Below are 16,190 nucleotides of genomic sequence, written 5' to 3'. Positions count from 1 at the left end.
CTCAGGTCCTCATGCTACTGAGGGTAAGCACTTTATTAGCTGAGCCATCCCCCCCCAAGCCCTACATCCATTTATTTTACCTATAGAAATTGCCCACCTTTACTTTGTTTCTCTTCCTCTGCCTGAGCTGACCTGCCCAACCTCCTGACACTTTACTGTCTTTCTAGATCAAGCACAGGGCAGAGGGGTCTGTAGGTTCAAGACTGGAACAGGGAAGAAGGTAGAACTTTTCTGGGGGTCTCCTGTGCTTGGGTTAAGTTAAGATTCATGGGTGAAGAGTCAGAGGAGGCTCCTGGGCCAGACTCCCTCAGGTCTCATAGCTCACGGTGCTGTCAGCTCCTTCCAACAGCAGTGCTCCTCAATTCTTGTTGGGACTTTGCAGGGCGTCTGAGACCGTGGGTGAAAAGCTGGGCCTGAGACCACCCTTTGCAAGGCCACTCGCACCCAGCCTGGTGCAGACTAATGCTATTCTCGGGTCATTTAACTTCACTCTCAGAGGAAAAAAAAATCAAGAATGGTGTTAAGTCATAAATCACTCCCCTCTGGAATGGATTTGAGCCAGAACGATCGAGTCTGAGCATTCCTGCCTTGCTTGACCATGGTAAAGAGATTATGGTATGTAAAATTCAGCTAAACATAGCTTGTTTCGATTTCCTACTATCCTGGTCGTCTGTCTCGCTATGAAAGGTTAAGACCTGGGAGGGGGAAATCACCCTCACTATGGAGAGATTCTCATGCCGAGATTTCCTATTCAGAGGTCATCCTTATAAGGCCATTGTGGGAGACTTGTGGGCCCATCAGAGAAATATACATAAAGTTGGCCTTTGGGTGGTCCCCAAACCACATGCACGCACATAAAACAAAAATACAGTAATTTCTTTAAAGGGTTGGGTCTGCAAGATGAGTAAGTGGGTAAAGACCCCTGCCTCCAAACCTGATCATGTGACACAAAGATTATAAGGAGACCAACTGACTCCTCCTGGCTGTCTTTCAACCTCCACATGTATATTGTGGCATGGGGACACAAGAAAGCACTAATCAATAAATGAATGTAGTTAAACATTAAAAATCCTGGGTTGCTGAGATAGCTGGGTCAAAAAAGAAATCCAGGTGTTGTTTGTTCTTCCAGCATTAGAGAAGCAGAGACAAATGAATTCGTGGAATGTACTGGCCAGCCAGCCTAGCCTGCTTGGCTAGTTCCAGGCCAGTGAAAGACCCCTGTCTCAAAAACAAGAGGATAACGCTTGAAAAATGATGCCCAAGGTTGTCTCCTGCCCAGCACATGCACACACACACATATAAACAATGAACATGAACACATACACACACATGCACAGGCACGTGCACACACACACATATAAACAATGAACATGAACACATACACACACATGCACAGGCACGTGCACACTCATACACACGGGTACAAATACCTGCATGTGTGTTGCCCATTTGATCACAGAAATCCCCACACTGTGGAAAGCAGTTGACTTGGAGGAGGACACAGGATCACCTCCGTTGTCTTCAAGCCATTGGGGGCCCTTCTGCCCCCTGGAATGTAAGTCTGAAGCACACAAAATAAAGCTGCTCCCCTGAGTGGGCATGGTGGATGGGGGATGACTCAGAGAAGCAAGACTGCTAAGGTACCCCAAAAGAAGGTCCTGGGCTCCACCCCTGCACACATAGAGAGAAGGGGGCTGCCGTGTCAATGTGAGCAAAGACATCTGCAGATGACAAACGCCAGCTTCCAGGCCATTTGTCCTGCTGTGGGAGGTAGAACATCTTGATTAACATTCATCTTAGTTGTTTGTCGTAGGGGGTTCTATAACTGCGGTGGAGGCTGTGATTTTCACACAGCTATTCCTGGGAGAAAGGGGACTCCCCGTCAGGAAGCAGATGCACCAAGACATGGAGTCCCCGGTGCTCAGAGGATAAAGGACCTTGGAAAAAGTGCATTTTTGTGTTTTTCAAGTGCAAGAAACAAACATGAGCTGGGAATATGGCTCAAATGCAAAAACAAGGCTGCTTGTTTACCATGCACAAAACCCTAGGTTCAATCCCCAATAGTGCATAAAACCAGGCATGGTAGTGCATGCCTGCAACCTCAGCGCTTGGGAAGTGGAGCAGGAGAAACAGAAGTTCAAGATCATCCAGGACTATATAGTGACTTCCAGGTCAGCCTGGGTGATAGGAAACTTTGTCTCAAAAAACAAGAGAAAGAAAGAAAGGAAGGAAGGAAAGAAAGAATGAAGGAAGGAGGGAAGAAAGAAAGAAAGAAAGAAGGGGAAAGAAGGGAAAAAGAGAAAACAGAAGCAGCCATCTTTCATCTTTTCTCCACAATAAATGGGTATTCGGCCAATTTCTCCTCTCAAAGGTGAACTCCTAATTAACATTCCTTTCATGTAGACGTGTAGAAGAAACACTTGAGCTGAAAGGTTTACTAAGAGTTGTAAATTTGTTATTAAAAATTATTCTCCATGAAAAACACCAGAGCTGGATCAAGATAAGTCTCCTGATCATAGGGACTTAGAAATCTGCACATAGATTTATTTGTACATTTTTATGTGATCTTTCCATTTTCTTTTTTGTTTGTTGTGATTCGTTGTGAGACAGGATCTCATGTAACCCAGGCTAGCCTCATATTCTTTATGTAGACAAGGATGACCCTGGGCTTCTGATGTTCATTCCTCTAGCTCCTGAGTGCTGGGAATACCCGGCAGGCTTGCATCACCAGGCTACTCGTACGACCCAGGGCTTCATGCACGCTACCAACTGAGCCACGGCCACAACCCCAGACATTCCATTTCCTCCTCTGTTCCTGTTGTTATAGATACAGCACTCACTCTGATTTGAGCAATAGTGTTGGCAGCCTTGTGAAGAAGGTGAGAAGTACTCAAACAGGACCCCTTTCGAAAAGTGATGCTCTGAGCGATGGGGAGATGGCACCATCAGTAAAGTGGTTCCCATGGAAGCATGAAGACCTGAGTTCAGATCCCAAAACTGCTCCAAAGAGTCATGAGTGGTGATGCACACCTGTAATCCTGTGCTGGGAAGACAGAGACGCGTGGGCTCCCTGGACAGCTGGTCTAAGCTAGGCAGTGAGTTCCGAGCTAGTGGAAGACCTTGTTTGAAAAAGCAAAATGGATGACTCCTAAAGACTGGTATCCAAAGTTGTTCTCTCAGCTCCACATGCATTCTGCTATTTTGCATATCTATCTATCTATCTATCTATCTATCTATCTATCTCTATCTCTATTTCTCTCTCCTTAAAGCTGGGCTTCTTAACCTTCCTAAGGCTGCGACCCTTTAATACAGTTCCTAGTATTGTGGTGACCCCAGCTATAAAATTATTTTTCTTGCTGCTTTATAACTGTAATTTTGCTACTGTTATGAACCATAATATAAATGTCTGATATGCAGAGTCATTTGACCCCCAAGGGGGTCATCACCCATGGGTTGAAAACCACTGCTCTAAAGACAAGAAAAAAGAAAAGCAGTGTCCCCATGCTTTGCACTTTACCTGAAATGTGGCGAGCTAGGCTTTGCTCTCATTGGCACTTTCTCTCCCATCAGTAGGCAAGTCTGAAGGCCCACAGCAGGTGACAGGGCAGAGCAAGAGAAACTCCCTGAGTGAGACACACTGAGGACAGAGCATCACCCAGCTGACACAGGAGGAAACACTGACGCCACACCTGCAAGGTAGAAAATGAGTTGTTGTCAATCACTTTGCCAATCCCAACTGGCTGCCTAGAGAGATGTATTTGGGCTTCCAGAAGGGACAGACAGGGGTTAAGTCAGAGGGCCTCATACCCTGCACACCTGGCTACAGTCTGAAATCTTCAGTCTGTTTGCCACAGAATGGCATAATACTTCAACAACTGCCTTGCTGTTTGAAACTGTCAGAGTCAGGCTGAGGGAGTGTGTCAGTGCAGCAGTAGAAACTGATCGTCTTTTTCAGCTAATATGATGGGCAGGGTCCTCAATATCTTTAGAACCACAGCAACCTAAAGTCCTTTGGAAACTTCTAGAAGCATGCCGTCTTCTCTGTTCGTCTCCTAGATATTCCATCCAGTAATATCACACTTAAAACTCACCCCAGTCAGTGTACCAGAGTTCCCTGTGTTCTGGGCCCACAGTGGGTATTCTGTAAGTCTTGCATGAGGGATGAAGAAAAGCCAGTTTTGCACAAGGGGGTAGCAGCTTGTAAAGCCCTGGGCTCTGTGCAGTTGGAGCTGGCAGCTGGTGCCTCCCTGAGCCTGGAGATTTCTCATTGAGAGATGAAACCCTATAAAGATTTACCCTCATGTATCAACTGCTCATATCCTGACACTTTTGCCTCCTAAATCTTGATCCTTGTTTGGTACGGCTCTCCTGGCCTTGCCTCAGCCCTGACCCGGGGTCAGGGGGATGAGGGGTCCTCTACATTGCGTAGCCAATGACATCTCTTTGCTACTTACATCTGCTAAGACCCTTCAGTGCCTTCCCACTGTGGTCAGCATCAAGATGAAGGGCTGAGGAGGTAGCTCAGCTGACAAAGGGCTTAGCTTACCTTGCAAGGACCTGAGTTTCATCCCCAGAACCCACATGCAAAATCCAGGTGTGATGCATGCTTAAAATCACATCATGGTCAGGGGGGGGGGAGCAGGGGAATCCTTGGGGGCATCTGCTTTCATGTCTAGCGTACTTGGCAAGTTTTGTGCCAGTGAGAGACCTTGTCTTTATAGAAGGTAGATGGTATCTCAGGAATGACATGTACACCCACGCACACAAAGATCAAGATCAAGTCAAGCCTGGTGGCCAAAGCTTGTTGTCATAACTGCTCAGGAGAGCGCGGCAGGACAATCACAGGTTCAAGGCTTGCCTAGGCTACAGAGAGAGTTCAAGTCTAGCCTGGGTAACTTCGTGAGACCCTCTCCAAAACTGAAAAGTAGAAAGAGCACTAGGATTGTAGTTCTGTGTGTAGTGGGTTCAATCCTCAGTACTAGGAGCGAGGGAGCAAGGGGTGAGGGAGCAAGGACCAACCTTACTGAAACCTTCTGGGTCTCCTTGCTCAACTTGCATTAGCTCTGAGCTTTCACACATCCTGTCTCAATTCCTCAGACATACACTCACCCTTCACACCCACCTGGTGGGCCATGCTATGCCTCTCTTCTCAGCTCCAGTGCATGCCCTTTAGAAGCCCTCAGCATCAGGCCCTATCCAGGTCCTACATCTGCCTTCTCCCTCCCACGTGCATCGCTCTATTAATCCCTAGGGTGCCCATCAGAGCATGGCTGCATTGGTAGAATCAATTGATTATCAGAGCTTCTCCCAAAAGACTTCAAATGCCAGGAAAGGAGGGCCCTGTGGCTCTTGCTCAATCTGTTGGTTTTTTTTTGTTTGTTTGTTTGTTTATTTATTATTGTGTATACAGTGCTCTGGCTGTACATACACCTGCAAGCCAAAAGAGGGCATCAAATCACATTATAGATGGTTGTGAGACACCATATGGTTGCTGGGAATTGAACTCAGGACCTCTGGAGGAGCAGTCAGTGCCCTTAACCTCTAAGCCATCTCTCTAGCCCACTCAATCTATTTTATACCTGGTGCTATCACAATAAAAATGAGGTAAATGGAGGAGCCTCCAGTGAGCTGAATGTCAGGTCAAAGGAGAGTAAAAGGAAAAAAAGGGAAAGAGGGAGATGGAAGCAAAGGAAAGAGACATTTTCTACCCCAGTTCTGCAGAGGTGCAGCTGCCACAGCTTGACATCATGAGCTGGGCCTCTCCAGCAAGACAGAAGTGCAAAAAATGTTCAGTTTGGCCCGACAACTCCTAAAACCTGAACCATTTCACACGAATTCCAGATAGTCAACATCGCCTAAAATATCCATTAATCAGGGCCAGAGAGATGGATCGGCAGTTAAGAGCACTGGCTGTTCTTGCAGAGGTCCTGAGTTCAATTCCCAGCACCCATATAGTGGCTCACAACCATCTATAATGAGATCTGATGCCCTTTTCTGTCAAACAGGCACACAAACAAACAGAGCACTCATATACATAAATAAATAAATCTGAATAAGAGAGAGAGAGAGAGAGAGAGAGAGAGAGAAAAGAAGAAGAAGAAGAAGAAGAAGAAGAAGAAGAAGAAGAAGAAGAAGAAGAAGAAGAAGAAGAAGAAGAAGAAATGGAGAGCATTGAATGAAGACATCATTTATCACCCTCTGTCCTCTTCACATGTACTCATACATGAATACACAAAATTCATGTGCACATACATACAACCATTCACAAAAATTACTTATACATTTAATATGTGCTTTATAAGAACACATGAAAACAAAATAACATGCATTAAGCACATTAGAATGGGCGCCCATGGGAAACACGAAAGAAAGCGAGTCAAGAGTCAGAAACAAAACAAGGTGGCCTTGATGCAAAGACTGAAAGCAGATCCATTAATCTGGCCACAGTTGCCCAGGGAACGTCAAGGGAATTAACAGGAATGACCCCTGTACCTTTTGAGACACAGTCTCTTCATGATGTTGGTCTCAAACTCCTCACTTTCCTGTCTCAGCCACTCCAGTGCTGGAACTGCAGGCAGATGCCAGCTAGAAACACACCTAGCGAGAACTCACCCTTTTAGACAGATGTGCTTCTGAGTGGCCACAGGTCCTATCTCTCTATATTGCCCCAAAGTGACCTCTCTAGGCATTGGAGTCCTGCTGTCTCAGAAGTGGGAACCGGTTGAAGGTCTTGCGGGATGGATAATCTTGTTTGTCGACTTGATAGAATGCAGCATCACCGTGGAAATAAGCCCATGGGCATGTCTCTGAGGAGATACCTAGAGTAGGTTAACTGAGGTGGGAAGACCCACCCTCAATGGTGCAGCACCATCCCGTGGGCTGGTGGTCCCTGATCTGCAGGAGAAAACAAAGGAAAAGGTCAACCTGCCCCAAGCCACAGAACAAGAGAGTAGCATAGTCAGATCCTAGGTGGCGAAGCTTCATGAGCATCCCAGGTGATTAAAGTACCAGAATATACCCCTGCTTTACCCATCAGGCCATGCGGTCCCGTTCAGAACTGTGTGCGTAGCACCTGGCTGTCACCCGCCACCTAGAAATGTCCAAACGCTGGCTGGATGGTTGTTGGCTGCAGAGCTGAGCAGAGCAGAGTTATCCAAAACTGTTGCTGGGCTTGACCTTCAGCTGAGGGAAAGCAGCAGGAGTGGGAAGAACGGCCCCTCAACCGCCCTACCCACCCAGGTCCCATGCAAGGGGCGGAGCCAGGCATTCTCACAGATGACACTGCAGAGGGAGAATGCACGACTCCCGCCAAGGTGTCAGTTTATCTGATAGGATCTCCTAAGCCGGTTCAGGTGCACCTCGATTTCGGAATCTTTATTTGGCTTCCAAAGAGCAAGTTGTCTCTTGTATGGAAAACTGCATGACTTGTATCTGTTTATCTAAAGCGATCTCTGGAAGGTATGTTTATAACTTTATGGGAAATGTCCTACAAGCCTGTTAAACACCATCTGCTCTTGTATGAACACTTTTGGAGACGAGGGGTTTCGGTGCTTTGATGATAGGTTTTGTTTTTCTAACAAACATCTAGGGAGATATCTTTTTTTTTTAATATACTAAATTTGTGTATTTGCTTACTTACCTATTTATTTGCATTCATTTTTCTGTAAATGTCCAACTCCCAACCTGGCTTTGGAGAGAACATGGGGCAAAGGACAAAAGAAGTGGAGCCTGCTGTCAAAATGACCGGCAAGGCTTCCCTGGCAACACTGACAGGAGTGGGGGAACCACACCAGAATACTTGCCCCATCCCCTAGTGCCAAGGAACTTTTTCTCTGAGCCCCTGACTACTTTTAAGGAAGTGGAACCTGCAATAGATACCTGGGTACCACAAGGTGAAGTTTGTTCTTTGCTGCCCTCTCTTAAAGTAGGGCCTTCCAACAAGCTGCAGGTCGGATTGCCCTGTGACAGACTAACGCGGCTACACGGGAACTGTTTCCCGTGAAGGCCTCTGTCGCTCCTGACTGCTCTCCTAGCTTCTGCAGGAGTGCAGGCCGAGAGCTTTCTTGGCCCGTTTGTTAGCAGGAACTTTATTTTAAATAAAAGGAATTTCTTAGCAACTTCAGGTTTGCAGAAAGAGACTGAATGAAAAATATAAAAGGTCAGCAGGTACCTCTTCAGAGATAGCCTAATTTTCCCTGATTTTGATCAGTATGGAACATTTGTTTTAGTTAATAAGGCAACTCTGATACATATTATTAGCAAAAAATCCAGTTTATATTAAGACTCATTCTTTGTGTTTTGCAAAATACAAGCCTTTTCAAAAAAATGTGTATGGCCAGGCAACGGTGGTGCATACCTTCAATCACAGCACTAGGGAGGCAGAGGCAGGCAGATCTCTGTGAGTTCAAGGTGAGCTTGGTCTACAGAGTGAGTTCCAGGACAGGCCAGACCTACACAGACAAAAAAAATATGTGTATGAAATATTTACATGCATACATATATGTGCACCACACTTATGCCTACTGGATCTCATAGAACTGAGATTGCAAATCATTGTGAGCCGCCATGTGGGTGATGGGAATCAAACTCAGGTCCTTTGCAAGAGCAGCTCATGCTCTTAACTACTGAGCCATCATCCCTCCAGCCCTGGAAATATACAAACTTTTTTTTTTATTAATTTATTCTTGTTACATCTCAATGGTTATCCCATACCTTGTATCCTCCCATTCTTCCCTCCCTCCCATTTTCCCCTTATTCCCCTCCCCTATGACTGTTCCTGAGGGGGACCTCTTTCCCCTGTATATGCTCATAGGGTATCAAGTCTCTTCTTGGTAACCTGCTGTCCTTCCTCTGAGTGCCACCAGGTCTCCCCCTCCAGGGGACATGGTCAAATGTGAGGCACCAGAGTACGTGAGAAAGTCATATCCCACTCTCCACTCAACTGTGGAGAATATTCTGACCATTGGCTAGCTTTTTAACTCTTTCATTTCATTTCATGTGGCAGTCAGAGAATGGAGCTCAGGCAGTCAGGCTTGGCACCAAGCACCTTTACCCAAGTGAGCCTTGAACACTGTATGAGGCCAAGAATGACCTCAAACCTTTGGTCCTCTCACCTTTACCTCCCGAGAATGCTGGGATTACAGGTGTGCAGCACCGCACCCAGTTTCTCCCAAGCTAGGGATGGATGGAAGCCAGGGCTTTGTGTATGTGAAGGCAAACCGTCTCCCCACTAACCTCCCACACCACCTCCTCACTTCGTTTTCATGTCCATTCCCCTGGTGGCTCCCAGCTCACTGTAGACAGAGGTGGAGCCGCACCTTATGGGTCTCTCATCACCTCCTCCTGAGCCCAGCCGGAAAAGACAAGTTGAATCAGGGTGTTCAACAAGGTACTTACCGCTTGGGAGCACTGTCCCGGCTGTCTGTGTGGCAGCAGCAGGAGCCTGCAGTCTCAGTCCCGTTTTGAAGACGGGTGACTGGGCAACAGTGCCAGCTCCGCACACAGCCTCATTTTCCTCTCGAGTTACTTTGAGAGCTTTTCCCCCCATTTCTGCTTCCAGAGCCGGAGGCTGAATCTAGAAGCCTGACATTTGATTCCTTCAAGTATCGTTTTCTAATTTGCAATAAAAATGCAGCCTGGCTTGCTGTTACCTTGTCTAGAGCCCTAATGCAGATAGAGCAAGCAACGTCAGCAGAGTCTTAAGAAAGCATGGATTTAGCCACAACTCTTTCCTGTTACCTACCCGTTGGAGCAAATCAATTCACAATATCTGGCCCATGCCCTTGCTATAACCCCTCCTTACCCAAAACAAACTGAGTTAATGGCTACTGAAAACACACAACCATTATGGAATATAGCACTATTAGGAGCAAGACTGATTGGCATAAAAACATCGTCAATTCTCTTGAGTCTGAAAACACTACCACATGGGCTCGGCAAGCACTAAGTACAAGAAAAGCAATAGGGGCTGGGAAAATGGCTCAGTCAGTAACTGTTTGTCGTACAGCATGGGGACCTGAGTTTAATCCCTAGGGCTCACATACAAAGCCAGGTATAACACATACTTGTAATCCCAGGACAGAGGGAAGGGGGTCAGAAACAGGCACCACCATGTATACCCCTGAAAGTCAGGGGACAAGTTGTGGGAGTCATTTCTTTTCTACCAAGTGGATCCTGGGAGCAAACGCTAGTTGTTAGGTTTGGCGGCGAGGACCTTTCTCTGCTGAGCCATCTCATTGGCCACTTATCAAAGATTCCTTATTGTTTGAGAGCAGAAAGTTAGGTCTGAATCTCCATGCTCTGAACGCCTGCTTTGTACTTTGGTTTTCACTTTCTGCTTTTCAGTAGGGACAATGAGTGAGGATGCCACATATACATCCATAAGGATAAGAAGAAAATATACAAAAAAGTTTCTTGAAATACCCTAAATCAACCCCAAGTCACTGAGACATACAGAACAGGTGTGCCTGCCATCTTCAAAATTAAAGCCAATGAGGAAATGTGAAAAACTTTTAGCAGTTAGAGCCTGGAGAGACTGCTCAGCAGTTAAGAGAGCCCACTGCTCCTGAAGAGGACGAAGTTGAGTTCCCAGCTCTAACTCACAACCACCTGTAACTCCAGGCCCAGGGCATCTGACCCCACCACAGGCTGGCACGCTCAGCATTTACATATCCACATGCACACGCGTGTAATCCAAAATACAGAGTAAATCTTTGACAGAGAAACAATGGTAATCGACTCATTAGAAAACACAGACTCGGGATTTAAGGAAAACGGGTAGAGGACGCATCTATTTTACAGTGAGAGTTTATTGGGGCTCGGGGGGGGCGAGCTCAGCGGTCATTCCTGTACAGCTCCTGTTCTTCAGTGGTTGTTCTCAGCAGGGATGGAAGTTTGCACAGGAGCAGAAGGAACATAGTGTATACAGCTGGAGGTAAATAGAACTCACTTAACCACAACCGCTTCTATCTATTTCAGTTCGAATCTAATGTAGGAAGCTGGGCATGGCGCGCGGGCCTGCAATCCTAGTACTCAAAACACTGAGGCAGAAGGACCCACCCCGGCTGCTTTGTAAGATTTTGTTCCAAAGCGAACAAGCAACCACCTTTTTAAAATGTGACATAGGAATATGGAGAAGAATCTGGATACGTTTCCTAGTAGGATATTGAAGAACAGTCAGAGATCCAGGTATGTCACCAAAAACAAAGGGTAGAGGCTGGAGTGGTGGGTCAGTGGTTAAGAGCACTGGCTGCTCGTCCTGAGGATCGGGGTTCAATCCCCAGCACCCACATGGCAGCCCACAATTGTTCGTAAGGCCAGTTCTAGAGGATCTGACACCCTCTTCTGGCCTCCGGTGGCACAGCACATGCATGGTGCACAGACATACATGCAGCCAAAATGCCCATACATACAAAGTAATAAAATTAAATTAAATTACAGAGCAGAAGCAAAGTAGAGCAGCTGTCCTCTCAGTCCAGTGTGTCCCCACACAGGAAATAATCAGCAAGAAGAACATAGGTTGGATATCAGGATTAATTGCTTGACTAAGAGGGTTGTTAAATGCTGAAGTGGCTGACCTGCAGATGTTAAAGAGCCGATGACGACAACAAAAGTCTTGAAAAGGGAAAGTGAACAAAAGATGCTTCTATCAGGAAAAACTTAAGTGAGGACTGCTCCAAAGCAGGGGACGCAACGGGTGACTTTTGTAACCTCATCTATATGTGATTAGGTACACATCTGTGGGTGGGGGCTGACTGTTCACACATTGGCACACACAGCACACACTGGCGACTACACCACGCCTCCGTGTATACGTCCCCATGAGACTGTGCTTGAGGGTTCCAGTGGGTTGTATAGCCCCATCGTCACTAAAATGAGCCTCTTCAGGAACCGAATTCATCATTATCCCCAACTTAACGTGCATGATGATAGTCTACAGTTGTCTAAAAAGGTAGTCTTACATTGAAAGTAACAAGCAATTGAAGGAACAAGCTGAAGCTGTCTGTCTTGGACTCTATGTCTGGTAACATGGGCAGTCTCAGATTGTGGGTGTACACCACGCTCAGAGGCAGGCGATTCAGGACCCACCCTTATGTGGCCCCAATCTTCTATACAGCCTCACAACTTCTCCAGCACAACGTCCTGCCCTTTTAAATGGGCTGCATAAAATGACTGAAGGATTAACTAAGAGGGGCTGAGAAGATGGCTCAGTTGGCAAAGTGAGCCATGCAAGCACACTCACCTGAGTTCAGCCCTTAGGCCCTATGTAAAACACATGAGAGTGATAGCTTTCGGTTGAAATCCCGATGTTGTAGTGTGTAGCAAGAGCACCCCTGGGCTTTCTGGCCAACCAAACTAGCCTACATTTTTCTTTTTCTTTCTTTCTTTCTTTCTTTCTTTTTTTTTTTTTTTTTTTTTTTTTTTTTTTTTTTTTTTTTTTTTTTTTTTGAGGCCCTGTCTCAAAACAAAGCAAAAAGAAAAATAAAGTAGATAATGGTGGAAGATGCCTGATACCAGACATTGTCCTTTAACCTCTGCACACGCACACACACACACACACACACACACACACACACAGAGAGAGAGAGAGAGAGAGAGAGAGAGAGAGAGAGAGAGAGAGAGAGAGAAATCACTAAGATTCAGAATCACTAAGATTCAGAAACCTAACAAAACCCTAAATCAGTGGCTGTGCCATCACTGTAAAAGTGTGTTCCCTTAAGGAAGCCTCAGATAAGAGGCTATTGATCTGGGCTGAACCACACAGGACTGATCATTCGACTCTGGCTAGAAAAGAAACTGGTTAGAAATTTCAGTTTCACAGGCCGGTAGCTTCCTCTGCACTACCCAGTTGTCAAGGAACCAGGGTGAAGCAGAAAGCAGGCATCTTCTTCCAGACTGACACGCATCTTACACGGGAGTCTGGTTGGACCTTCACTCTGGCTAGCATCCAGCCTGGTCACCGTGCAGTGAAACTGAGCTCTGCATGGGCAAGGACAGGGTACTAATGGAGAGTATTGATGAACTAATTTTACAGCCAGTAAAAGTGTGTGTGTGTGTGTGTGTGTGTGTGTGTGTGTGTGTGTGTGTGTGTGTGTTGACTTAAAATAGCTTGGGAGGACATCAAGGAAGCAAACGTAAGCTAGGGAGAACTACCAGGCGAGAGCTCTCAGGGACGGGGGTGGGAGGTGATGGTATGTTGGGGAGGGGGAAGTCCCTGAGTACTTTGTACTTTGCACTCTATTGTCAGAGTGGTGTAGATAAAGCAGGCTGGTGTGGTACTCAAAGCAAAGGATTGGGAGAAATAAAAATGAGATTCTGATCCAAATGGGCCAGGAACCAAGTAAAAAAGCTTCTAGAAGCTTCCTCTAGGTTTCAGAATATCAAACTATAAGGAAAAGAGATCAGACTACATTGGCCAGGATGGACAGCATTTCCCGTGCCCAGTTAACTGGTGGTGGCTACTCAAGCACTGCTTTGAAAAAACTCCTGAGGCTGAATTTGGTTTTCTGGTGAAGAGTTCTGTAATCCCCTAATGATGTCTGGCCTGGGTACACATAAAAAGCACAGAAAGCATGTCGTGCATTTGCCGACCTTACACTCCAGCTGAATGATCCTGTGACGTCCTTATTAAATTAATCATAACTCAAGGATTAATAATCAAATACCTTACACTTTTAATGTACACCCAGCCTGATGTTTGAATCCACTTTGTTTCTTATTCCCCATTTGTCTATTTCCTTTCCCTTTCTCTTTCCCCATCCATCCTTTTATCCTTCCTCCTTCCTTTCCTCTCTTTCTTCCTCTTTGTTTTGTATTTTTTATGTTTATGTGTGAATGTGTGTAAACATACTTGCAAGGATCAGTCCATCCCTCCCGCCACGTGGGTACCAGGGATCAAATTCTGACACCTTTGCCTGCAGAGCCATCTTTCCAGCCCCAATGCCCTATTTTTTCTTTGTTTGTTTGTTTGTTTGTTTGTTTGTTTTTGTTGTTATTGTTTTCCATATCTAGACTCACTTAAAGTTTCCCCTTGCCTTACTTTCTACTATTGCCAAGTTACTTGCTCTATAGTGTTTTGTATGAACTGTTCTGTTGTCCCCTGGTTTCAGTGCTTGCTCCTTCAGCCATATCATCACCCTGGCATTTACTTGGTATGAGATAACATTCACCATATACACAAAATATCTTTGCATAAACCCCTAAACCACAAGGCTGAGTCACATGACTGAAAGTAGCTCAGGTGGTATCAACAGACATCAGCTCTTTAGTCAGGGCCTGGGGCTAACCCTGTCTTAGTTACTTGTTGTGATAAAATACATTGACAAAAGCAACTTATGGGGGAAGGGGCTTACAGCTCCATAGAGATAGTGCATCACTGTGGGGAAGGCACGGCAGTGGAGATGGGAAGGCGGCTGGTTGCGTCAAATCTGTGCACAGAATAAGAAGGAGATAGGACCGGGCAACTGCGGCCTCAAGGTCTGACTTGAAGGACTGACTTCCTGTAGTAAGATTCCACTTCCTAAACATCTCACAACTTTCGCAAGCAGCGGGAGAAGCTATGAACTAAGACATTTCACACTTCAGGATGCCATGACTTGGACTTGGAGTCTCCATCCAATCCCACTCTCTCCCTAACTTCGGGGTGATGTGGGATGGTTCCGTGTTTCTGCATTTCAACTCTCACCTCTAGGAGATGGGGGATTAGATCACTGTTTGGGGAGGAGCCAGCCTAGTTAGCATCAAGTGGACACAGCCTAGAGTCACCTGAAAGGGAGGCCTCAATGGAGGGATTTCCCAGAATCAGCTTGTACTGTGAGCCTGTCTATAGCGGGTTGTCTTGACTGTTAATTGGCGGTAGGTGGCACAGCTCAAGGCAGGTGGTCAGGGCCGTATAAGAAAGCTGGCAAAGACTACACGCGAGAGTGAGCTAGCAAGCAGAGCTCCTCTTTGTATCTGCTTCAAGTTCCTACTTGAGGTTCTACCCTGACTTCTCCAGATGATAGACTGTGGCCTGCAATAGTAACCCAAGTCAGCCCTCTCTACCCCTAGGCTGCTTCTGACAAGTGTTGGCTGGTGCCCAACTTCTAGCAGTGCTAACATTAGGCATTTTTTGGGGGGGGGGGGAGTTGGTTTTTTGAGACAGGGTTTCTCTATGTAGCCTTAGCTATCCTAGGCTCACTTTGTAGACCAGGCTGGCCTCGAACCCACAGAGATCGGCCTGCCTCTGCCTCCCAAGTGCTGGGATTAAAGGCGCGCGCCACCATCGCCCAGCTACACTAGGCATTCTTATGAAATGAGAATCCAGGGCCAGAGCACGACCAGCCTGAGCCTTGGGCCAGCGTAACCATTGCGTGGTCTCGTACCACAGCCATCCAAAGGGCCTCGGATGGCTCTCCCATTCCCAGGGCTGCCCCTTCCCTGGGTATTAGTTACTTTGCTTGTTACTACAACAACAAAAAGATGCCTAACAAAACACCTAGGGAAGGAAGTGCTTCTTTGGGCTCATAGATTGAAGATACAGCACATCATGGTGGGCAGGAGCATGATGGGAAGACACTATAGTAGACCATGATGGCTCTTCAAGCAATCTGGCATGATATGGACAAGCCCTCGCCAATTTGCCTGAAATGACCCGTTCCTACTGGTTGTCCCTGTTCTCCCTCCCTAGCTGAAGATGCCCCCAGAAGGTCAGATGTGGGAAAACCATCTTAGTCAAGTAAATCTTTAGTAAGACCTATAGATCTTTACAAGACCTCACAGCAAAAAGAGAAAGTGAACTGCACCCACAAAGCCCAGTATTCCTTTTGTAATAGATAAGAGCTGCTCAGCCAGTTAAGCAACTTTTCCACCATCTCACAGAAGAGTCAAAGCATAACCCCAAAAAAGACACCCAGCCTCTTGCAAGTGGTCAACTAGGATGAACTCCACACCCCTGTCTGAGTCAAATTAATATAGTTGTATCCTCCTGGCCTCTGAGGGATTCTATTTCTGAAGGAATCAGGAGCATAGTTTTGGCAACTTTAGTTCTCCATGGCTGTGGTTTCATCTTTGTCTGTAAAGGGATTGTAAGCATGCACCCACCATGCCCAGCTTTCCGTTTTGTTGTTTCCCTACCCTAGGCTCTAGAGAACAAACTCGGGTCATCCTGTATCAAGCAAGCACTTTGCCAACTGAGCCATCTTCTCAGCCCT

This window comes from Acomys russatus, chromosome 6, assembly GCF_903995435.1.
Source record: "Acomys russatus chromosome 6, mAcoRus1.1, whole genome shotgun sequence".
Lineage (NCBI taxonomy): Eukaryota > Metazoa > Chordata > Mammalia > Rodentia > Muridae > Acomys > Acomys russatus.
The sequence above is the reverse complement of the archived record's forward strand: the minus strand, read 5'-3'. Positions refer to the sequence as shown.